This window comes from Anomaloglossus baeobatrachus, chromosome 1 (assembly GCF_048569485.1).
Source record: "Anomaloglossus baeobatrachus isolate aAnoBae1 chromosome 1, aAnoBae1.hap1, whole genome shotgun sequence".
NCBI lineage: Eukaryota > Metazoa > Chordata > Amphibia > Anura > Aromobatidae > Anomaloglossus > Anomaloglossus baeobatrachus.
Window position 1 is genome coordinate 791,503,995 of NC_134353.1, and position 22,632 is coordinate 791,526,626.

The 22,632-nt window shown below is 44.3% G+C and overlaps 1 protein-coding gene across 7 annotated transcripts in view; it reads left to right on the forward strand.

The window, feature by feature from the left end:
• Window positions 1-11,495: 11,495 nt before the first annotated feature.
• The window catches only part of SEMA6A (semaphorin 6A), a 327,645-nt gene continuing 316,508 nt past the window's right edge, over window positions 11,496-22,632 (forward strand). For 4 of the 7 annotated variants that reach the window (XM_075324986.1, XM_075324988.1, XM_075324987.1 and 1 more), the window contains exon 1: window positions 11,496-11,935. The gene's annotated coding sequence lies outside the window, so the exon portion shown is untranslated. The remainder of the gene's footprint in view (window positions 11,936-22,632) is intronic. The other 3 variants (XM_075324983.1, XM_075324985.1, XM_075324982.1) reach the window with 2 other exon arrangements.

Genomic DNA, 22,632 nt, shown 5'->3' on the forward strand with positions numbered 1-22,632 from the left:
GCGCAACAGATGGGGGCGGGTACGCACACTAGCGATATCGGGACCGATATCGCAGTGTGTAAAGTAGCCTTAAGGCTTCTTAAGCCCTAGATTAATAAAAAATGCTGCTAGCCAGCTTGCTCTGATGCTCCGGCGCCTGCACAGATTAAATTTGAAGGCAGTGAAGAGAAATGACAGCAGGCAGAATGCGCAGGCGCCGGATTTCCGGCCGAGCACCTGATGTAAAAAATTAAAAAACTCAAGTAAAGGAAAGGAGAAAATTTGTATAATGAAGGCCAGGGGGATTCTTATCTTCTGGACAGTGTACGCCCCATAGCCTACAGGATTGACGCTATAAAAGATGGTTTTTAATGAAAAGCCATCATCCAAGAGGCATACTGGTTACAGGTATGACTAATTTCAGCTGTATACAACCTGTATGCCTATATTAATAACTCAAAAAGGGTGACAGAGTACCTTTAAAAGGCGTATACTCAGAATCATTCTGTAGCATTTTAGTCCAGTACCTTTTTCATTAATACCAGTGTAGAAATGCCAATCTGAAGAACATGTCCATCTATATTGTTACCAATGCACTGCTTTTAAGGAAGAATAGCTGCTTAATTAGGGAGGTTATGGAACATTAAGATTTTTTTTTCGTTTGGTTGCTATATGAATTCTGTGCTACTGAATAAAATCAAAGGTATACAGAGGGCAAGTATGATATATTATGGATCCATACGAACATCAACAGACCCTTAAGGCTGCTTTCACACCTCCGGTTTCTGCAATGCGGCACAATCCGGCACTTTGCAGGAAAATCGCAACCGTTTTTTTTTGCTGCCGGTTGCGTTTTTTCTGCATAGACTTTAATTAGTGCCGCATTGTGCCGCAAGGCCTTGCGTTCCATCCGGTTTTTGCCGCATGCGGCAGATTAAGCCGATGCGGCAGCCGGATGGAACGTTGCCTGGCACGTTTTTTCGTGCGGCAAAAAAAACCGCATCGCGCCGCATTCGGCAAGCGGCAAAAACCGGACTGGCCGCAAAGGAAAAACTTATGCAAAGGATGCGGTGTTTTCACCGCATCCGTTGCATAGCTTGCACAGCCGGATTAGCTTCTATGAAGAGGTAAGTTCAAGCCTGGACCAGGGAAATGCAGTGGATGTTGTGTATATGGACTTTTCAAAAGCTTTTTGATACGGTGCCACACAAAAGGTTGGTACATAAAATGAGAATAATTGGGATAGGGGAAAATATGTGTAACTGGGTTAAAAACTGGCTCAGTGATAGGAAACAAAGGGTGGCTATTAATGGTACGTACTCGGACTGGGTCTCAGTTCATAATGGGGTACCACAGGGGTCAGTATTGGGCCCGCTTCTTTTCAACATATTTATAAATGACCTTGTTGGGGGCATGCGGAGTAGAATTTCAATATTTGCAGATGATACTAAACTCTGCAGGGTAATCAATACAGAGGAGGATAATTTTATATTATAGGGAGATTTATGTAAATTGGAGGATTGGGCTGAGAAGTGGCAATTGAAGTTTAATGTAGATAAATGTAAGGTCATGCACTTGGGTAGAGGAAATAACATTTATGATTATGTACTTAATTGTAGAACACTGGGTAAAACAGACACAGAAAAAGACTTGGGTGTATGGGTGGATGGTAAACTTCACTTTAGTGGACAGTGTCAGGCAACTGCTGCCAGGGCTAATAAAATAATGGGATGTATTAAAAGAGGTATAAGTGTTCATGAAAAAAATATAGATCTACCTCTGTACAAGTCACTAGTGCGACCGCACTTAGAATACTGTGTACAATTCTGGTCACCGATATATAAGAAGGACATAGCTGAACTGGAGAGGGTGCAGAGAAGAGCCACCAAGATTATTAGAGGAATGGGTGGGCTGCAATACCAAGACAGGTTATTAAACTTTGGGTTATTTAGTTTGGAAAAACGAAGGCTTAGGGGGGATCTAATCACAATGTATAAATATATGAGGGGACAGTACAGAGACCTTTCCAAAGATCTTTTTACACCTAGGCCTGCGACTGGAACACGGGGGCATCTGCTACGTCTTGAGGAAAGAAGGTTTAATCATAATCACAGACGAGGATTCTTTACTGTGCGAGCAGTGAGACTATGGAACTCTCTGCCGCATGATGTTGTAATGAGTGATTCACTACTAACATTTAAGCAGAGCCTGGACGCCTTTCTTGAAAAATTTAATATTACCAGTTATGTATATTAGATTTTATGACAGGGTATTGATCCAGGGAACTAGTCTGATTGCCGGATGTGGAGTCAGGAAGGAAATTTTTTCCCCATTGGAACTTGTTTGCCACATTGGGTTTTTTTTGCCTTCCTCTAGATCAACATGTTAGGGTTGAACTAGATGGACTTAGAGTCTCCCTTCAACCTTAAAAACTATGATACTATGATACTATGATTGAGCCGCAGAGCTCAAGCCAGATGTGTGAAAGCAGCCTAAAAGTGTTGTCCAGGTTTGGCACAAAAGTTGTACTCTGCATAGATTCTCCGAGGTCAGCACCAGGAGAGGGTGATCATGTGACCACAACTATGTGATATGTCTACTTCTGGTTGCATTCTGATTAGGCAAATGCAGCTTTGATCAATTCACCTGAGAATTCTGACCTTGTTTATTGTGCGCACTGTGAGAACTCAAAGACTGCAGTCACATAGAGAGACTTCAAACTTTATTGCCAAACCAGACCAATCCCTTTAAAAGGATCCTTTGACCAGATTAGTTATTTTACATTTCGGCATTTGACAGATTCCATAATACTTCTGATCTATTCAATTTACCTAATCACTAATGTGTAAGAAATCTGATCCCTACCTTTTGTATTTGTCTCCACAGGCATTTCTCTTATAGAGGTGAAACAATGAGATTCAGTATGTATTGAATGCAGCCATTGAATGAGATCTAAAGATGACATCCGTTAGTGGTCATTGAACTGTATGTAATTAGAATATGATCATGTAAAGGGATGTCCCATATACCCAAAACAAGTGGTCTTTCTGTGAATCTGATAACTAATGATAAATAACATCAAAACACCATAGATCCTGCACAATTCATTCTAATATTACCTGGGCACAAGCGTAAAACAGCATTTACACTGAACGATAATTGTGAATGAATGTTCTTAAAAATGTTTATATGACAGTTACCTTGCAGTAGATACAGGCTGCTAATCACCTGATGAATGAGCAAAATGTTAATTCATCTGGTGATATGATCTTTTGCGCAGTGCAAAACATCATCATTCTAGGTGGTGTATCGTCCTGTAATAACAGGAATCACAATGCTGAGAACCATGGCAATCTATGCACACTGACCGATCTATTACAGATCAGTGCACACCGTTTTCTTTGATCTGTCTGTGTAAACATGCTATAAAGCGACTGCTGATCAGTAACAGTTAAGAGGCCCTCATGAGGGACCATCACACAGGTCCATCTCTCAGGATTATATTATGGAGAGGCATAATGTGTTCGTAGCCGGGCCTGATTTCAAATACAGTTGGGATAAACTGCTTTGGTCACGAACCCAGTGGTACAGCCATATCTCTTCTGTCCCAGAAGCCATTTTTCAATACAATAGCACAAGGCCGCATATTGCATGTGCTACTTTGAGCAACCTGTGTGGCCTAAACATGGTACCATGGTCTAAAGCAAAACCAGAGGAATGATCTGAAACACATGTTGGTATAAGTGCAATGTGTAGATGCGCATTCACACTGTGGCCAATAACAAACAGAACCTTACAGAAAAAACAAATGAACAAATATCCCTGCAGTAAGTAAATAAGTAAATAGTACATGTGTCGCGGGCGGAGGAGGGGACGCTGCACTCTCCCACTGCTCGGGTCCGGCTGCTGCTGCCGCTGCTCTGTGGTGGCTCGAGCGGTGGGCCGGATCCCGGGGACTCGAGCGGCACTCCTCGCCCGTGAGTGAAAAGGGTGGGGATTTGATTGTGGGGGATTTGAGTATTGTCCGTGATGCCACCCACGGTTGTGGTGATATTGGTAACACCACCGCTGCTCTGGACGGGGATCCCTGGAGCGGTGACAGGGAGCAGCTTTGTTGTTAGTTCTCCCATCCGTGGGTAGGGGGTTGGTTGTCCCGGGGTCCGGTGATGGGGTAGGAGTGGATGGCAGGTGGGTTACGGGGCCTGGTGAGGTGCAGGGTCGTGGGGGCAGCGCTGTGCCGCACGGCACAGTGGTACTCACTCAGCCAATGATAAGGACACAGTTCTCGGTAAAACACACGGCTGGATGGACGGGTCCCACAGACGGCTGTGGTGTTGTTTTCTCCCGGCAGGTTGATGGTGACTGCCTTTCCCTGCACCTATGTACTGTAAACGGTTCCAATGGGTTCCCACCGGTAACCCGCTCCCCGGCTTGGATGTGGGCCGGAGGAGCCCCTTTTGCCCGCAGGCTCTGGCCCTGGGAATGGTAGCCTTGGCGGTGGCTGTGTTTCCCTCTCACGGTTGGACGGTTGCCTTCTGTCGGGACTTGGCTGCTGGAAAACCCAGGAGGTTCCCTTCGCTAATGGATTCGGCAAATTCACGGCGACTCCTAGCCTTGCCGGGGTCCGTAAGCCCCTGCCAGATGGTACTGACTTCTCTTTGTGTACCAGTCCGGTACCGCCGGGCCACCGCCCGTCCACGGTCCTTACGGTAGACTCCGATAGGCCACTCCTGCAGACAGTCACCACCATCTGCCAACCTTGCTGTACCGCCCGGGCCACACACCCAAACGCTGTCAGTTAGTTGCTCCACTACCACTTTCCTTCCTTCCACTTTCACCTCCAAAACTAATCTGTTTGCTTTTCCCACCTCCAGGACTGTGAACTCCTCGGTGGGCGGGGCCAACCGCCTGGCCCACCCCCTGGAGTGAACATCAGCCCCTGGAGGAAGGCAACAAGGGTTTTGTGTCTGACTTCGGTGTGCCTGACCGGGAGTGTGGGGTGTGTGGGTGTTGTTCTCTGTGGCCCCTGGCTTGTCCAGGGCGCCACACATGTACATAACTTGGGGTATCTAGGTGACACTATTATTTATTGAAAAAGCATAAAAGCCATCCAACCACGACAAGGTGTACCCTATCAGGGTGGTGTCATGAGGTAAATGGAGACAGGACAGGGGCCCCTAGGCTGGCCCTAAGACTTTGACCCTGGCTGTTCGTATCTTGTAGGTAAGTTTGATGGTAACCAGGTTCGAGCCCCCAGCATGACCCTTAACTCATGTCCAGACCCTGATCTTACTCCCCCTCTCCCACACCCTTGGGGCGGGCCGGAAAACACAAAGACAAAACCCCACAAAACAACACAGACAAGGGAGAACTCTTGTTATCGTCAGCACTGTCAAGCTGCCACCATGGGGAGTCGGAGCTCTGCAGCAGAAGACACTACACAGAGCGAGAAGAACCAGGAAGTAGATACACAGTGTGTGCTCGTACACTGCCTTACAGCACAGCTGGGGAGCAGAGCTGCGGGGCATGCGAGGAATGGTCAGTCAGGCTGGGTCAAACACAGTACAAGCAGAAGGAGGACCAGAGGAAAGAGCAGAAGCAGAGTCGAGGTCAGGCCGAGGTCAGTACCAGAGGAAGCAACCGAGTGGGGAAGTAGGAGAGGGGACAGAGGACTGGAGGGACGACCAGGGGACGGAACACAGACAGGGTACGGGGGCACAGGCACAGATGGATCAGGAGAACACTTACAGGACCAGCAATCACAGGCAAAGCAGCGCTAAGCTTATAGCCGTTGCTGGTTCACAGGAGATGTCGGTTTTTAAAGCATCCAAGCTCTGGAAGTGAGGCTCGGGAGAAGGTGCCGCCCCCTAGCTATGTGGAAGGGGAGGCGGAACCATGACAGGCACCCTCCTTGAAGGAGGCAGTGCCTTAAATAGGGAAGCGACAGCTGCACTTCGCAATCAGCAAGCTGAGCACTTGGGTCCTACTCAGCAATCTGCAGGAATTAACTCCTGCAGAGCTGAAGACCAGTGAACCTGAACCAGCCAACGCCTGGCTCTGGATGAACAATCCAGAGGCCTCAGGTTGCTGGTCAGACTCTGCAGTGTGAACAGAGCCTGACGCCACAGTGCCAGCAGGTGTGTGCAGAGCTGAACATCACATGACAGATGGGCTTAACCCTTGTTGTTCACCTTTCTACAAGCCAGCAAACTTCAAAATATATGAGGGCAGAGTAGTCAGCAGCGGATCTTGATGATTTGTGTGCCCAAGTGGATTCAGCGTGGAAGAACATTCCTCATACAACCATTAAGAAATAAACTGATGATCAAATGCCAAGGCATGTAAGTGCATGTATGTCAGTGCATGGCACTCAGTAGTAAGGGCTCATTCAGACATCATTTTATTACGTATGAACACTATTCGTGTTTTGAACAGACAGAACTTGTGCCTATAATAGTGAATGAGGCAATTTACTTCCGCACATCGATCAGTCCACACAAAATTGCAGAGACATGTCCAATATTGATCCAAGTGTTGGATCAAAATCAGCAATTCAAGTCTATGAGTCCATGAAAAAACCAGACAGCACAAACTGTTAGGGGTACTTCTCACATAGCGAGATCGCTAGTGAGATTGCTGCTAAGTCACAGGTTTTGTGATGTACCAGTGACCTCATCAGCTATCTCGCTGTGTGTGACACTAAGCAGTGACCTGGCCCTTGCTGTGAAATCGCTGATCGCTACACACTGTTCTGGTTCTTTTTTTGGTCGTCGGGCTCCAGCAGGGCAGCACGCATCGGTGTGTTTGACACCTTACCCAACGACCTCGTTCACAACTCACGTAGGTGTACATCTTCGTTGTTTCCCGCGCCCTCTCTGTTCTGATTGGTGATAGCTACTGCGCTCGGATTGGCCGCTTCCATCCTCTCTTCTGGCTTGTAGATCGCAGTACATTTCAGAGGGCTGAATTCACTAGTCCCGGACCGCGTGTAGCAGCAGATCGTAATATAGTCCATTCTGCATCGCTTCATCCGTTCAACAGCTCTTCTGGATCTGCAAACCAGAACAAAGGATGGAAGCGCTATTATGTTGCCTTCTATAAAGGCAAGGCCGCCCAGTTACAACGCAGTTGCGACCACCAATCAGAGCAGAGGGGGCGCAGAAAAGGCACTGTAGATGCACGCCTATGTTACTAATCAAGATTTGAATCGTGCTATGTGACCGTCGTATCGTTGCTGTGTCTTTGGGAAGATCTGACTGTTTACCGCTCACTAGTGACCCTGTAGCGACGTACCAGTGATCCTGACCAGGTCATATAGTGGTCGTAATCGCTGGTACATCGTTTGGTGTGACGGTACCCTTAGATACGAGAAGGTGGAGAAACTTTTTTTTCACATATGAAACAATATGGTGAAAGTCGTACAAAACCCTGATGAAACATGTATAACACTGATAATCACTTCTCAAAGTAAAAAAAAAAAATGACATCTGAGTGAGCCCTTAGTTCAGATTTGTTCATTATTTCATCATTTGCATACCATTAACAGGTCTATCAATCCTGTAATTTCCATAAATCTATGACTTTTTCTTCTTGATTTTGCAATTTCAGTGTTGAGGAGTGTGTATATTCAGGGACTAGTGAACTTTAAAGTCAGGAGAACTTTTAGTTTTATGGTGTGAGTCCTCATTACAGAAATCTAAGGATGATTAACCTACATACTATGACTAAATATAATAAAATCTTCTTTGAAACCAGTCTTATCTCTATCTGAAGACATCCATGGACATTCCCCTTAAACCATAGGACAACATTGTCTATTTACATCTCCAGAATAAAGAATCAGAGGATTTGGAGCACAATGCACTTCAGAATGCTTTTCAAGACTTTCTTCTACTAATCCTTATTTACTAAAACCTGGGGAACAACTTTAGAGAAGCCAGTACATCACAATCCCTCATTAGTGCATGAAAATAGTTGTCAGATGTCTACAGTGAAATGAAGACTTGCCCCAAGGCCGATATATTTAACTGACATACAAGACATAGGTATAACACAAAAAGCCTTTGTCGCCGTATTCAGTTATATAGTGATGCTGAAGAACAATGGGCTCTTTTATTTAAAATATGGATATAACACAGTATAGCATATAATGTGACCTACCGTATTTTTCGGACTATAAGATGCACTTCTTTCTCCCAAATGTGCCACAGGATGCGGGCCATATACCAGGATGGGGGTATATAGCAGGATGGGGGCACATATCAGGATGTGGGCATATACCTGGATTCGGGCATATACGGTACCTGGATGTGGGCACATAGCAGAATGAGGGACATATATATACAAGGATGGGGAGAATATACAAGGCAGGAGGATCATAACCAGGATGGGGTACCTTAGTAGAGAATTTGAAGAAATTACCCCCATATTTGTGTCAGTAGCAGATCCTCGCCCCATAACAGTGTGTCATGACCACATTTTTTGCTTAAAATTTCATTTTCCTATTTTCCTTCTCTAAAACTAGGGTGCGTCTTATGGTCCGGTGCATCTTATAGTCCGGAAAAAACGATATATAGTTGGTAAAAGTTGATCACCCTTGATCTCCTGGTCACCAGATCCAAGGAACATACATCAAGATGTAGAACATTTTGTGCTTTTAATTATTAAAGTGCATCAATCACCAGGATTTTCCTATATAACCTAAAGCCAGTGCTATACTGGCACTATCAGGCTAATTCTATACATACCTTTAGGTGTCAGCTGGGATGTATAGGTTTTGAAACACAGGCAAGTAAAGTTTGTAAAATGAGCAGCTTGTTGATTGGCAGCAGCTGCCAAGCACCTAATAGCTGGAGTGGGTTTTGAGAGTGATCCCCCCTTCCCCCCGCTTGTTGCTCCCCCTATCTGTTATTTATGCTAATTCCATTATAGAAGCCTTTTACTAATGGTTGTGGCTAAATGGACCTTGCTGATGTCATACTCCTGTGACCTGAAGGGGCAGGGCGTAAGCCAACAGAAAAATAATGTTGCTTTCTGATATTAACTATGTTGGCTGAGGCCCGGTCCTTTTTCTGATCACATGGGTATGACATCAGCAAGGTCCTTCCAGCCACAACCATTAGTAAAAGGCTTCTATAATGGAATTAGCATAAATAACAGATAGGGGAAGGAAGGAGAGGCAGGAGGCGGGAATCAATCTCAAAACCCACCCCAGCTATTAGCTGCTCGGCAGCTGCTGCCAATCAAAAATCTGTTCATCTTACTAAATTTACTTGCTTGTGTTTCAAAACCTATACATCCGAGCTGACAACTAAAGGTATGTATAGAATCAGCCTGATAGTGCCAGTATAGCACTGGGTTTAGGATATAGAGGAAAATCCTGGTGATTGGTGTGCTTTAATGCCACCCACTAACAAACTTCTCCTTAGGTAATTGCTTACACAGAGGGTTGCAGACAACCTAAACTGACAGATTAAGCAAAATGTCTATTTCCTGCTGCCATAAATGAAATCGGTGGTGTCTAAATACCGGCAATTATGTACATTAAAAGCCTGCTGACAGAATGAATTACATGTAAATACCTACAGGTATTTTCCTAGATATGTAGTAATTCCTTGTTAAATCAATAACAACAGTGTAACATGTAGACTATTTGCTTATCTAAATATACTTCCTATTAGTTGATAAAGAGAGCATTAAGACCTAAGCGCTCGCGCATACATATTGTAAAGGAAACATAATCCTTAGATCTGTCATCAGAAGACAGCTATGAGCAGACAAACAATAGGAATAAACCGCAGCCAATGCTCCGGAGACGGCAGCGCTCCCGACCCTGCACTTTCCTGATTTTTCTCCATGTCTGCAGGGAATATGGATAATCTGATTGCAACTCTCTTTATAACTAATTATATTATAAGGGGGTGGGGGAAACATGAAACGCAACCTCCCTGGATGGAAAGAATACGCAATAGCAGATATCCGATTATTCATATGGAAAAAAAAAGAAAACACTGAGATTTAATCAGGCAAGGAAAAAAATAAAAAGTTTAGCCTTTTCTCTGTAGCCGTGGGATTTGCATCTTCCCCAGTGCATGGTTATTGTAGTACTACTTCTGTACAGTAGGTTTTTTACAAATGAGGCTTGATCAACCAGTACACACAGGCAGCCCCAAAAGACAGTTGTATGCCAATGGGAGCAGAGCTGCTTTCCTCCAGCTGCTCTTGTCTGGCACCTGCTGCTGGCTGCACTGGGCTCTGTGCAATGAGCCATGAGCAGCGAAAGCCTGAGCAAAGCTGTGCAGCGCAGCTAGACTGCTGACACCTGCAGGCCAACCAAGGGAACTACAACCTCACAAATCTGCTGTTTGGGCTGCATTAAGCTGATGTTTTGTAAATATTTGTCACCATTAGTGTGGAAAAAAATGAAAACTCAATCAGCTAATGGAAAAAAAAAATCTTATGCACTGCATGTGTTTACAGCAGATAAGGGATAATGGAAAATATTTGCCTTACAGCCAGTAAATGCACTTTCAAATATAATAAATATCATATTACTTTACTGCTGTTTCCATTCTATATAAGAACTGGCTTATCTCTACAGAATGGGATAATATGTGCAATATTACTCATTCATATCTATTTTATGCCAGGGATCAGAAATAAATGTAACCACTTGCTGAACATATTTATTTATTGCAATATTTGGAAGAGAAATTAGGCACTAAGTGAGTAGTTAAGAGATCCCAGAAATGGATCTGTTGTTCTCAGGACACAGATAGTAGAGGATCTCTGTGCATAAACAATATATGGGCCCTTGTCAGTCCAATAAATCATCAAAATGCACGATTCCACCAGCTTTGGAGGTAGATGTGGCCTCCTAACCTCTTGGAAGCAGAAATGGGCCCCATAACCTCTTGGAGGGAGAAATGGGTCCTCTAACTTCTTGGAAGGAGAAATGGGCTTATAACCTGTTGGAGGCAAAAATAGGTCCCCTAACCTCTTGGAGGGAGAAATGGGTCCTCTAACTTCTTGGAGGTAGAAATGGGCTTATAACCTGTTGGGAGTGATAAATGGGTCCCCTAATTGCTTGGGGATAGAAATGGGCCCTATAACCTTTTGGAGGGAGAAATGGGTCCCCTAACTTCTTGGAGGTAGAAATGGGCCCTATAACCTCTTGAAGGGAGAAATGGGTCTCCTAACTTCTTGGAGGTAGAAATGGGCCCTATAACCTCTTGGAGGGAGACATGAGCCCCCTAACCTCTTAGGGGTAGAAATGGGACCTCTAACCTCTTGGACCCCTCTGCAGCTGCACAGGTTGAAGCAATGAACTGTCCTCCCTGCTTTGTTAATAATCCATGACATCTCTGGGAAGGTTTCTCTCTTTTCGTACTGTTTGCAGTATGTTGTGTTTCTCACTTTTGGCATTGATAGGTTCTGAGTGATCCACTCCAGATTTTGCCTGCTGCACACGATGCCAGTGCCAGTAGCAGAGGAGTGAGGAGACATCAGTGGGGAGGAGGCTGGGCTTGTGAGCAGAGAGGCTGAGCTCAACTCTTCTCCAAATCCAGTTCAATGAGCAGCAGCAGCAGACTGTGTGTCGAGCTGTGTGTGGGAAGCTGTGTGGGAAGCTGTGTGCCTGCTGGGGATCAGGAGAGATCGCAGGAGTTTGGGTGAACCCTGTCCCCACTCTTCACAGCCCTGCTATGACTTGTTCTCCTGCCTGCCATTGAAGGAGACCTCACAGTGGAGTCATTGTGGAATTTGGATTGTACTAGGAGGAATAGCAGTTTCTGCGTAAAGAAGAAAGTGCAGCTTTGCATTAACATTGTGTGACGTGTAGTAATGACTAAGGATTGCACAGGAGAACCCAGTGGATTGGAGAGATCCCTCTCAGTGGATTACTAATGGGACTGTACATGAGCTAGCCCTGTCTGCACTGCTTCTGCATCTTCCCAAGGTATGGTCTTCTGCTATTCTCGATGGCTGTTTGGTGACTATTGCATGAACCCTGCTGTGTTTCCAGGAATGAATGAAAGTAGTGGTCATGCCCATGATTTCACGTGCAGTGATGGGGGCACAGACCACAGGGGGGCACAGGCATCTCTTCTCACAAATACAAAGGCAGGGATGGTGTGGGAGATCTTCTTCCTCTTCCATTGTGAGTGAATGGCGTGGAACCAAGCGTGGAAATGCGAGTGTTAAAGAAACTTGTGAGTGGCTCAGGGGTAGCTAATTGCTAGTGAACGGCTGATTGTGCCCCCTGTCTGGGGGTAATGGGTGGTGGGCTCTACAGCAGCGCAGACCCATAGGATAGCAGACTGAAGGGGTCCTAGTGGGGTCTGCAGTAGCCTGCGCATCGCACGGGGCACATTCACCCCCCATGCCAGTTCCACTTACTGGAGATGACATGGGCATCATCCCTGACCATAGAGGTGCCAAGCATTGCTCATCCCTGTGTGTTGTGAAGTTAGATGGAAGGGGCTAGGAAGCTGAATGAGTGTTTAGCCCTGGCACACCCACCTATGCATCTGTCTCTAGTGAATCTCATATCACAATTAAAAGGCAACTTTGTGCCAAGCAGACATTATATATTCAGCCTGAAAACAGCTGATTCTTCCATAATATAATGCATATTGTGTCCATCCTGCTGTAGTAAATCAGGTCATCTGCAGTGCACTGAAGTTTGTATGTTACTCCATGTTTTTGAGGTTTTTAATAGGGTCATCCAGTTTCTTCCCACACTCCAGAAACATGCCAGAGTTCATCACCGTCTTATGAGATTGGCCCTAGCGGTGTGCCAGTGTTCAGGATGTAGAATATAGGGGTTGTGGGTGAATAGTCTATACCCTGGACATAGGGGCAGATGTATAGATACCAAGATTAAATAAAAGATGTAGCGAAGAACTGTCAGAGGCATTCAGTGCCAGCATGCTGGATGTCCAAGGGCAGGGTGGATGAGGGGCAGTCACAGGCATCCAGTGCCAGCAGGCTGGATGTCCAAGGGCAGGGTGGATGAGGGGCAGTCACAGGCATCCAGTGCCAGCATGCTGGATGTCCAAGGGCAGGGTGGATGAGGGGCAGTCACAGGCATCCAGTACCAGCATGCTGGATGTCCAAGGGCAGGGTGGATGAGGGGCAGTCACAGGCATCCAGTGCCAGCAGGCTGGATGTCCAAGGGTAGGGTGGATGAGGGGCAGTCACAGGCATCCAGTGCCAGCATGCTGGATGTCCAAGGGCAGGGTGGATGAGGGGCAGTCACAGGCATCCAGTGCCAGCATGCTGGATGTCCAAGGGCAGGGTGGATGAGGGGCAGTCAGAGGCATTCAGTGCCAGCATGCTGGATGTCCAAGGGCAGGGTGGTGAGGGGCAGTCACAGGCATCCAGTGCCAGCATGCTGGATGTCCAAGGGCAGGGTGGATGAGGGGCAGTCAGAGGCATTCAGTGCCAGCATGCTGGATGTCCAAGGGCAGGGTGGATGAGGGGCAGTCACAGGCATCCAGTGCCAGCAGGCTGGATGTCCAAGGGTAGGGTGGATGAGGGGCAGTCACAGGCATCCAGTGCCAGCATGCTGGATGTCCAAGGGCAGGGTGGATGAGGGGCAGTCACAGGCATCCAGTGCCAGCAGGCTGGATGTCCAAGGGTAGGGTGGATGAGGGGCAGTCACAGGCATCCAGTGCCAGCATGCTGGATGTCCAAGGGCAGGGTGGATGAGGGGCAGTCACAGGCATCCAGTGCCAGCATGCTAGATGTCCAAGGGCAGGGTAGATGAGGGACAGTCAGAGGTATCCAGTGCCAGCATGCTGGATGTCCAAGGGCAGGGTGGATGAGGGGCAGTCAGAGGCATCCATTGCCAACATGCTGGATGTCCAAGGGCAGGGTGGTGAGGGGCACTCACAGGCATCCAGTGCCAGCATGCTGGATGTCCAAGGGCAGGGTGGTGAGGGGCAGTCACAGGCACCCAGTGCCAGCATGCTAGATGTCCTAGGGCAGGGTGGATGAGAGGCAGTTAGAGGCATCCAGTGCCAGCATGCTTGATGTCCATGGACAGGGTGGTGAGGGGCAGTCAGAGACATCCAGTGCCAGCATGCTGGATGTTTAAGGGCAGGGTAGATGAGGGGCAGTCAGAGGCATCCAGTGCCAGCATGCTTGATGTCCATGGACAGGGTGGTGAGGGGCAGTCACAGGCATCCAGTGCCAGCATGCTTGATGTCCATGGACAGGGTGGTGAGGGGCAGTCAGCTGAGAGTAATGCTCTCTAAGTGCTCTGGCTGTGAATATGAAGGAGATATAGTGGGAGCTCTGGGAACCTGGCTGTAAATCCCCTCATGTGTTGTTTTTCCCGATTGCCTTCTGGAGCCTGGTTCTGCCTGGTGCATTTGGGGAAATGGAGCAGAAAGTCAGGGAGCTGGTGGGCTGCTCCCCTCCCATGGGGGCCCCCAGGCAAAATGAGATCATTACTATGAAATGCAGGATGGCATTGGGGAAAGAATGGATAACACTATGTCATATAATGCCTCCAGCACTCACATATCATGCCTTGGTGCCAAGCACCCACTGATGCCAATCATACCATTCACAAAGCCTTATGTGCAGGATTTGTAACCTAGGAGAGCTGTTCTCCATTGATACTGCTGAGCAGTGAAATGGTGACAATCCAAATATTGAAGGAATTTAGACAGTACAGAACAAATGACTTTACTGCAGTGCCTACAGAGGAATAGGACATTATTGATTGCATTACCATGGATTTTTTCTTCTAGTCAGTTGGTAAAGTAGAAAACACACGTGGTGCCTTGAAGATACAACAAAGGTTAATTGTAGCAAGCCTCTGTCTGCCCTATGCCTGGTACCTGGTAATCTGGACACCCAGCGCTTCCATGGAAGTCAATTGTGCCCACAGCAGAGAATCTTAATGGCAATACAATATAAAAGTGCTTATTTCCCTTAAGTGTGCTTCTGGATTTAACTGCTCTGTCAGGAGCCATTTCTTTATTGCTTTGGGAAGGTTTGATTTGTCTTTCCCATTTCCAAACTATCAAGCATGTAAAATAGAGGAGGCTCTGTGAAGTCTCCTCTGGATCAATGCTTTGCACTTTATGCCCATGTGGCTATTTCACTCCTCTTTTGTTATTGAACTTGGATTGAAAGCATATTTTTGCTGTGTTGTTGGTATAAGGGAAAGCCCAGGCACGATGATAAAATATTAATGGCATGTATACTGCAGGAATAAAGTGTTTACTGTATGTTTATTGCAGGGCAGTCGGCTAAAATAGAAAGGCCATGCTAATCTAGCCGCCTGTTTACCCCCCATTGCCCTGTGCTGCTTTCTATTCTGTCCCAGCTCAAGTGCTATAAAAGTTAATAATTAACTTTAACCAGACAGAACTGTGTCTCCAGTCTTCAGAGGTAGATGCCATTGATTAACGTTTATCTGGAACTTGTGGTCTTGTCCAGGTTCCAAGCAGTTTTCATTCTGTGAAGTGTACATAATGTTTATATCATGCGAGACTGTTGTACTTTATGTCTTTTATATATTTTATGGTGATATTGTTTATTAAAACTTTAATGAAAACCATTGACATTGATGTTATTTAACTGGATACACATATCTGACCCCAGTAATGATCACCCTAATTTCATAGTTACATAGGTTGAAAAAAAGACCTAGTTCAACCTTTCTCCACCAATTATACATTTTTTGTCACTAAATCATCTATAACCCACAATGGTATGTGTACCGAGCCCTTTTTAAAAACAGTTATAATGTCTGTCATTACTACCTCTTGTGGTAGGGCATTTCACAATCTTGACTGCTGTAACTGTAAAGAACCCTTTCCTATTCCTATAAATACATGTGTGGTCAATATAAAGGATTGTTTGTGGATGGATACCTGGCCTTGGTATTTCCCTTGTCATATCTTTAAACTTGTCAAAGAGTTGGATATTGACTAAAAGGGCCACTTAATATGGTGGTTATGGTGGTCTCCTAAAAAGAGCCACTCCTTGGCTGGGTCCTTCCCGGAGGGATAGCTGGCTAGTTTCTGTGTCGAGACTCCTAACAGAGGCTCCACGGACGTTTTTGATTTTCAATATAAAGGACTGGCACATAACTTATTCCTTTCAAAGACAATACTACGGACCAGGGGGCATACACTGCGAGTGGAAGAAAAGCGATTCCGGCAGCTAAATAGGAAAGGGTTCTTTACAGTTAGAGCAGTCAGACTGTGGAATGCCCTACCACAAGAGGTAGTAATAGCAGATACAATAACGGCTTTTTAAATAGGGCTGGATGATTTCCTCAGTACACACAACATTGTTGATTATAAATGACTTGGGGACAAAATGTAGAACTGGTGGAGGAAGGTTGAACTAGAGGGGTTTTTTTCAATCTGAGTAACTATGTAACTATTTAGCTGCCGGAATCACTTTGTTTCCACCCCCTGGTCCTTAGTATTGTCCTTATATCGAGCGATCTCAAATAACATAGTAAAGACCTATAAATACAAGAAAAGTAGCTATAATTTGACCTAGTTGTTTTGAAACCTCTTATCTTTACTATTGCCTGTTCCCTAATCAGCACGTGCAATGTTTTCATTGCTAAATCCGAGTGGATGTGAGAATGATGCCGATAATCTGCTAGAAAGGCTTCATTGAGTAGATGTCCGTATAAATGATCACACAGGGGTATTGAGTGCTTTATTGGAGAAAACCTGTCTACTTTGCAGGGCTTTAGTCATTGCACCCCCCCAAGGAAGTCTCGGAGTTGTGACCACAGACTGCTCCAGTCCACTAACATTGTTTAGTTTTCATCGGTTGAGTGATAAACTTAAGCAAGCTCTTCAAGATGAGAGCAGGGTGAAATGTATATCTGTGTATATATATTGTTGTAGGACACATGGATTTGTGATACATTGCTACTTAAGGATAAAAGCAGACCATGGCTCTTTCCTGAGCTGGTAATTGATGTGTGGGAGACTTTCTGCTAAATGCATTTAGTGGACGGGGGTCGTTTAGGTTTAGTAGGTGCCTATATTGTAAAAGCAGTCGGTGGGGATATCCTGTGTTCTATCCAATAATGCATTTGTATAAATGACAGCAGATTTGTTTGGTTGTTTCAAATTACAAAAGAAACTTCCATGTCAGCTCCAGCTTCATAAAATGACAGTGCAGACAGACATGGTGACTGCAGCCCTGGCTTCCTTGTTTATCTGTCATTCATCATTATATCAAAGAGAGAAATAATTTATTTTATGGTAACTGGAAAGAGGCCATGTTGGAAGCAGATGAGAAAATACAACACCCAACCTGCTTTTATTGTCTGTGTTCTGGCCTTATAAAGCCCCAGCATGGGTCGTTAGCCCCTATCATTTTATATCATTGCACTTTTAATTACAGATAATTAATAAAATGGCAATATTTTATAACAGCAGCGATGCCTGCAGCTGATGTGACTTGTTTCAGCCTTGTGCAGTGGCAGACAAAGCCTATAGAATGAATGGTAGGCTTTATTCCAGGAGTTGTCTGTGGCTCCCCTGGTGGTGATTCAGTGATTTGCAATGATGGATCGCTCCACTCCTCTTCAAGCTATTTCTCAACACTATTCCTTTTGTGCAAACTTTTCACACCTTTAGTTAAACAATGGCTGTAAGCGCCGTTTCATTAAGTTTTAAATGTGAATGCATTGTCCTGTCTGGTTAATGAATCAGTGCCTGTTTGATATGGTCTTCACCACTGATGGACTCCAGGGCATGGTTTGCTATTTTGCTTGCCATAGTTCTGTTGGCAGCTAAATGAGTTAGTTAATTGGTAAAGCCGGTGGTCTTCCTTTGTATCAAGAAACCTCTATTTGAATAACTGTGACCACGTGTTTTTATTGTAAACTGCAAATACAAGAACAAGCAGATAGCCTGCCATACATTCCGACTTCCTGGGGCATTATTAGACTTGTCAATTTGACCATTCATAGTATAATACCTCTGCTTTCACGTATCACATCCTTTGGACTTATCACTGCTGAAAAGAACCAGATTATAACAACCATAATGAAGCCTCTGGAGCATTAAGCGTTGGTCTACAGAGCACATATCTTTCTTTTTTTCTAACTTTTCTATTTTTGGGCATATAGGGTAGCATGGTAGGTCAATGGTTATCACTGGAGTCGTACAGCACTGGGGTCCTGGGTTCAAATCCCACCAAGGACACCACCTCCTAGGAGGTTGTATGTTCTCCTCGTATTTGCCTGGGTTTTCTCCGGATTCTCCGGTTTCCTCCCACACTCCAAAGACATACTGATAGGGAATTTAGATTGTGAGCCCCAATGGGGACAGTGATAATGATGGAGCGCTATATAAGTGAGTAAAATAAATAAATATACATATTGTGGTATATAAAGGAATATCTCTCATTCAAATGAAATATTTCTGTTACTGTGATTCGTTGACAGTGACGTTTTTGTACAATCTACCAATTCGCTGTCCTACCCCTGTGATAATATCACTCCCAGTATCCTGTATGTGGAATTTCCATGTGGCTGCCTGAGATGAGAAGTAATAGAAACCCTTGGACTTGTTTTTCTGTACAGAAGACTGGCTATTTTATGTTGACATCTTTATACATTCAGAATTGTTTCTTCAAGGCTAAAGAACATAATGCAATTGATGCCCCCTATCTAATTAATGGCTAGTATGACACTATGACGCTGCATACAAGTTAAAGGGAGCTATCCTTTCTATGTAATAAGAATACATTGATTGTTTTTAGGATGGTCTATACAAAGAGATGACTCATAAGATGCCAGGATGCGAGGCCAGGCTGATAGTCTTGGGTCAGATCATTCATATGTGGCTAGAAGGTTAGTTTATCCCATTCGCTTTAGACTGTGAGCCCTCGGGGGCAGGGTCCTCTCTCCTCCTGTACCGGTCTGTGCCTTGTATTGTTTGTGAGTATTGGACTTGTTTTTATGTATACCCCTTTTCACACGTAAAGTGCCATTGAATAAATGGTGTACATAGTAAAAACTGAAATGACAAGGAAGGAGGGGGCACAAATGGTGTCTTATCTGGTGGTACTAGAAAGAATTTAAATAGGTGCACTAACCTGGTGTGATTGTGTTATAGACACAACCACTAAAACCACATGATAAGGATGGCTGCTGCAGAACCCAAGAGGATAGCGTTGAAGGAGGTGGAAGAAAAGGGTTAATCTGCACTGCCAGAGAAAGATCTCTGAAGATCGATGGGGATCCCCATCGATCTTCAGTTATCTTCCTCTGGATCAATCTTCAGTGATCTTCCTCTGGATCGATCTTCAGTGATCTTCCTCTGGATCGATCTTCAGTGATCTTCCTCTGGATCGATCTTCAGTGATCTTCCTCTGGATCGATCTTCAGTGATCTTCCTCTGGATCGATCTTCAGTGATCTTCCTCTGGATCGATCTTTAGTGATCTTCCTCTGGATCGATCTTCAGTGATCTTCCTCTGGTAGCACAGATTAACCCGTTCCTTCCATCTCCTTCAACATTGAATAAATGGCGTTATAATGATAATACACACTATTACTATGGCTATTAGGATTCTTACCAATTGTGGTAGATCATAATTGACTTATTGGGTAATTTTAATCTCATATACCCATATGCTCTGCGGCATATATTCCAACATATTTTTTTCCTAATACTCAACCATTTAGTATTCTGTGTTTATGCATTATGTTCATGGTGTTGTAACCTGATAGTGTTGGTCCTGTGCTGCCCACTAGAGGCACTGTGTAGTTATTGCACTGTTCATTGGGTTCAAAAACATACACAATTAAATTACTTATTAACTATTAAATATCTTTAATTCACAAATGGCTGCAAATAATTACCATCTGTATTTAGTGTAAGCAATAGAGTAAGATCAAATATCATTTTCGTTAAATAATGGTAAATGTCAAATTTCTCCAACCAGATTCTGGTTTAATCTTTTGTAAATTGACATTCTATTATATGCTCTAAATTATGTTCTAGTAGATTTGCATTCATGCATTAAAAGCTTCAGTCTTCATTAATTTTAAATAAGACGTAAAAGACCCTCCAGCGATGAAGCCCTGGCATCCGGCACTGCATGCCTCTTCTCTTAATCCAACCGTCCATGGATCTGTATGGAGTGGCATTTGTACGATCAGTGGGCAGCCGGAGAACTCCATTCATAATAGCTCCGGCCTGGTCGTCATACCTCAGTAATTACTAGAACAAAGGAGTAATTGACTTTGTGGTTTCTGATCTTCTGCAATAAACTTGCAGGTTTGGGTATGTATTTCTGATTTATGGATTGCTGAAATCCCCATCCAGTGTGTGTGCTTGTGATTGTAGCTGACATTGCTTCACATGCTTAGCTCTATAGTTAATTCTTCATATGATGGCCTAGCCGGCTATCTAGACCGTATGCCTGATCTTCATCTATTAATCATGGAATCTGCTTTCTTATGCGGTTGCCATAGCGGCCGTGCCTCCGATAGTGTTGGGGTGCCTTGGGGAGGCTCTCTGTATAACAGGACTTGCAAGCCTTGCAGTTATTTTGGCAGTAGCAGAGCTTGAAAAGAACAGAGAGCGAGATCCAACGTTATTCAGTATTGGATTAAAAGAGGCAACTCCTAGACGCGTCTCTGCGGGCCTTGTTATGTGAACATCCAGCTGATATGTATTTTTCTGGGATATTTTTTCTCTTTGTTCTTGTGGAATGAAAAAGGAAACAAGGTTCAGAGAGTAGAGGTGACTTTAATCTATCGGGAAGAACAGGGAATGTGTTTTATCACTCCCAGTGATAAATGTCCAGGCTAATGACACAATTTAGGCCTCGCAAGGAAATGCAACCAATTTTGTTGGATAAACAGATTACAGCCCAAGCTCTGCTATTCATCTCCTCTGTGTTTACTCTCGCAGTCCAAAAAGGACTTTTTTAAGTCTCTTCCAGATTTGAAATAGTTAATGTAATCCTTGACTGATCTTACCCATTTATTTTACGTGAGTGACGCTCATACAAGCTAGGTAATCTAGTTATTATCTTCTTAAGTCCAGGCATTAACCAGTGTGACACATCGCATAATATTCAGTGAGGAATAAATCATTTGCCTCTGCTTTTTTCTGGATGGCGGTGATGTATTCATTCATATTATGTATGTGACACATGGTCTTCTTGCATTTTGCCCTGTCTTGCCTTGTGTATAGAGATATATTAATGAATTTCACCCCCTGCTGAATGCAGCTTGCCATCTGCTCCCATTTCGGAGACCTTTACTTAAATGCCTAATGTCAGTCACTCCAGGTGTAATCGGTATGGATCCCATTGTTTTTTTTTCTTCTTTCTTTAGGATGTTCCTTTAAGCGACGGCCTAATCTGGAGAAGGATGAAATTACATAGGGAAAGAAGCCTATTTCTCAGTCATTCAATAACTGCGTAGACAGTCTCCATTACTGAAGAGATAGGGTTTAGTGCCATTATAGAGGTATAAAATGGAGGCTGTAATCCTACCTCCTATGTCTTCATTTGAACCATACCCATAGTTAAATCATCCATGAAAAACGTTTAACAATTCTATTATTTACATATGTTTCGGGGTAATTCATTTTCCTTCTACCATGTCTTTTTAAATTGTCTTCCGCCCGAAAAACATATGTGACTGGTAACATGTATCTCGTGTTTCCAGTCTTATGGCAAGGAACACTTTGTATACAGTGAGTATTGAATAGATGTTTATTGGTCCTTAGTGCAATGCTTCTTAAGACTAATGGAAGTGCCAGGCCTAATGTTAGATCGCTCAAGGTTATGGATGTCACAGCGGTGTAAATACCAAGAATCCGAGGGTTTTCAAAGAGTCAACTCCACTCAGCCATTTCCTAAAGACTTTTTTGCTATAATTGAATGCGATCTATTCTTACCAATAATGTAAGGTAAAGAAAATGTAAAATTTACTGCAATAGGATGAATGACAGCAAGTTTAGAATATATCCAGAAGTCACGAGCTACTGAGCTAAGTGTTCAAAAGATGGGAGACAATTGGAAGGAGATCTATAAGTGCATATCATTTTTTAAAGGTAGAAATCCTACTGGAAAAGGCTCGTCCTGATGTGAAAAGCTGTATTCACACATCCTGGTAGATCTCATGATTAGTAGATCTCATGATTAGTAGTGAGTGGGTGCTGCCATGCTCGGGTGCTCGGTACACGTTTACTGAGTATAATGGAAGTCAATGGGGAACTCAAGCATTTTTCCTGAAGATTTTCTGGAAAATGCTCAAGTTCCAAATTGACTTCCATTATACTTGGTAAACCAGTACCGAGCACTTGAGCATCAAAATGCTTGTTACGAGTACCGAGCACCCGAGTATGGTAGTGGTTGCTCATCACTACTCATGACACTCACTACCTTCATGTTTGCCTATGAGATTGTTGCTGTTGGGTTACACTTGGATGTGTGAATACAGTGTACTTATAGCTCTTATGAGGCTGTTGATGTTGGATCACACTTAGATGTGTGAATACAGTGTACTTATAGCCCCTATGAGGCTGTTGATGTTGGGTCACACTCGGATGTGTGAATGCAGTGCACTTATAGCCCCTATGAGACAGTTGATGTTAGGTCACACTTAGATGTGTGAATACAGTGCACTTATAGC